The sequence below is a fragment of the Myotis brandtii genome, unplaced genomic scaffold (assembly GCF_000412655.1).
Source record: "Myotis brandtii unplaced genomic scaffold, ASM41265v1 scaffold266, whole genome shotgun sequence".
Lineage (NCBI taxonomy): Eukaryota > Metazoa > Chordata > Mammalia > Chiroptera > Vespertilionidae > Myotis > Myotis brandtii.
Window position 1 is genome coordinate 1,313,014 of NW_005360124.1, and position 3,419 is coordinate 1,316,432.

Sequence of the window (3,419 nt, forward strand, 5' to 3'; positions counted from 1 at the left end):
TGCGGAGTAATTTTTGAATTCAGAAGAACTAACCTTTGAAAATGTGTCATTCCATATAAAATGAAACTAAGCTCTCTTTTGTTTAAGTTATTTAGAATAGTGAATTTTAGTATTTACTGACACTGTAAATACTGAAGGTTTCCAAGCTCCTTAGTATATAACACCAATAAAGAAACATCAGTATCAAATGCAGCCTTAGATGTGGTTCTGTTTTTCTTAAGAATTCTAAAACTTCCAAACGCAATCTGTTTATTTTTGTCCACTGTTTGCTCTGTGTTGGTGACTCAGTTTATGTTTTATGAGCCATCTGCTGAATCCAAGGTGCCCATGTTGTGTTTGTTTTTAGAATATCTCTTGAGATCCAGGATAGAGGCAGGAGAGGATCTCAGCAGGTCCTGAACTGTCACAGGGAATGAGAATAGAAGGTCATGCAACAGCACCGAAGAAGAACAGCTGTTGCAAAAGAGATACAAATACAAACTTGATTCTGCGTTGAATCTTCTCAGTTCTCAGTGATTTTAATCTGAAAGGGATTAGTCTCCATTCTGACAGCCAATGATCAAGACAGAAATGATGTCAGGTTTTGGAAGAGACATTTTAAAATGTCCTAATGTTATAGACAAGGACACTACGGCTCATAGAAGTGAAGGAACTTGTCTAATGAGCCAGAATGAATTAATGGTAGAATTTGGACAAGGGTGCGAATAATGTTCAGGTAACACTTAAGAAAATCTTTTGGTGCAGGAAAATAATGGACAATTTTTAATGTCATGACCTTATACTAGTATGTTTCTGTATGCTTGTCTAACTGTAAAATGTTTTATACAAAATACATTTAGGAGCTTTCAAACTATTAACATTTTTTTACTCCGAGTTCAGATAATAGATATAAAGTAATGTCGGGGGTCTTATCCAATATCTAGAAGGGTTCAGGAATCTGGAGAAGGGGCTGCAGTAAATTATTAAAGAGTCTAGAGACGAAACATAATTTTGGAAGGCATTTTGGGGAACCAGAGGAGACTTAGCTAAAGAAACCAAGTCCTCCTGTCTCTCTGGACCCCTTGCTTTTTATTAACACAAATTGCCCTAAAGCAAGGTAGATATACATATCAAAGGTAAGGGTTAGTATACTGAATCCATTGTCAGATTGGGGGAACTGTCTATGGCTGTTCCGGTGTTTGGCCAGTAGGAGGCAATAGCATTGTTTGGCCAGTAGGAGGCAATAGCATTGTTTGGCCAGTAGGAGGCAATAGCATTGTTTGGCCAGTAGGAGGCAATAGCATTGTTTGGCCAGTAGGAGGCAATAGCATGTGGATTGAAATGCCCTCAGCTGTCTGGCAGCAAGCAATCATGTATACATCCTTTTCAGGTTTGGGGAAATGCCCTTAGCCATTTCCAACAGGCAATAACATGTGATTTTCCAGCCCTTGCTGAAGGCTCAAGGTCCACCAACCTTTTGATGACCTTCTTGCACTTATGACCTGCTGGAATTAGCTTCCGGTAATAAAGAACCTCTGTGCATATGGAAACTAGTACATAGATGTCTCTCATAGTTAATTAATGATATATGCACATAGTTTATAACAATAAAGAACTATTCTCTGTTCTACTTGATTATGACCATGGCATTTTTCTTTCTAAAGGAACACTTTTCTTCCATTTCTTCTGGTATTTAAACCCATATTGCCATATAATATGCTATTTTATAGAAACACTATAGCCTATCATTCATTGGCATTATTTATTAATTTCCCATTATGGTAATTGAGAAATTATCTGTTAATTAAAGGAAGGTGAGTACTGAACTGGGAGTATATGCTGACTTTACTGTATTTAAGGAGCAACTTAATTCTACAACAAAGACCATATGGACTGTGAAGATCAGGACTCATGTATCTTGGAAAAGTAACTATCTGCCTCATGTTTCCATTTCACTTGTTTGTGCTTTTAGAATATTCAAGAAACAACTAATGTGAAGGTGCTTTCTGTTATTCAAAGCAGTCAATTAAAATAGATGCTTTTGATAACTCTAGGAAAATGGTGGTGGTGGCAACAACAGTAGTTCCTGGAACTCTTCAATTGTTTATAAAAAGAAGCAGAGCAGTGAGATGCAAAACCAAACACCCACAGGCAACATTAACAAAGTGAGGCAACAAGTGGCCTCAGGAATCTCAGTCTATAGGTGGGAGAGGACCAACCGCCAGCAGTCACAAGAGCTGTGTGCTATTGGTTTTCATGTGAGAAAAAGTGGGGGAATCCAAAGAGGACCTGAGTGCGTGTGATAGACATGAGAACAGGAGAATCCCCACTTGGCCGGCAGGTGTTCGCCGGGAAGGAAAGTGAATGCGTTTTGAGAGCAGTGGCTGAAGCTGGGAGAGTTTGTTCATTTCCATCACAGTTAAGTACAAGGGAATGATGAAAGGCCTGGAGGCCCAGCTCCCAGGAGCTCTCTGGCCTGAGTAAGCATGCCTTCTTTCCAGGACCTGCCCACACTGAGGAGGGGCTGCTGCGTGGGACCGAGGTGAGCAGGAGCAGAATGAAAGAAAAGAAGAAAAGAAAAGGCCCAAACACAGAGATGGAGTGAGGACATCTCAGAAAGCAAGAAACCTTATGCCTTCACACAACATGGGAATGACAGAAGAGGGAGCTCCTGGAAGTTAGACGGGCTGGCAATATCATGTGTTCTAAAAGTTCAGGAAAATGAAATTCACATGAAAATGAGCAGCAGAGCAATAACTAGCGAAAATTCCATAGATGTTACCTAAGGATAAAAGGGACTAGGGAACAGAATAACCCCTTATGGATGACGAAAGCATGCCAGAAAGACACACTGTATTGTTGTTTAGCTTCTTCATATGAAAGATGAGGAAAATGAGAATTGGAGAAGTTGGTAAAGAGCCACATTTTCAGAAAATTAAATAGTGACAAAGCTAGCAGCATGTCTGGGCCATAAACATTTAGACCTTATGTATTTTAATTGTGATACTTTAAAATATCACAGATAACTTTGAACCTTTTAAAAAACTCCTTGTTATCCCTGTGATATGCTAAGTGTGTAATTCTCCTTTGAGGTGTTACAGGGCACAAATAATTGGTCAAGAAAGTTCATGACTTTCCAGCTCACTTTTAGTTCCATTGAGACTAAAAAATATACATTTCAAAGCAAAGAACATTATATGAAGAAAACTCATAATTTAAAAGAGACAATTTAATGGATATGTATTAGCTATGCATATTAGTATTTAATCCTGATCCCCTTTAGTTGAGAAGTTAAATGGAATGGAAGCAAAATAGGTGAAGAAAAAGTTAAGATTAGACATTCTCAGTTTTGGGTGAATTTGTGTCGTGTATGTGAGTGTGTGTGTGCGTGTGTGTGTGTGTGTGTGTGTGTGTGTGTGTGTGTGTGTGAGAGAGAGAGA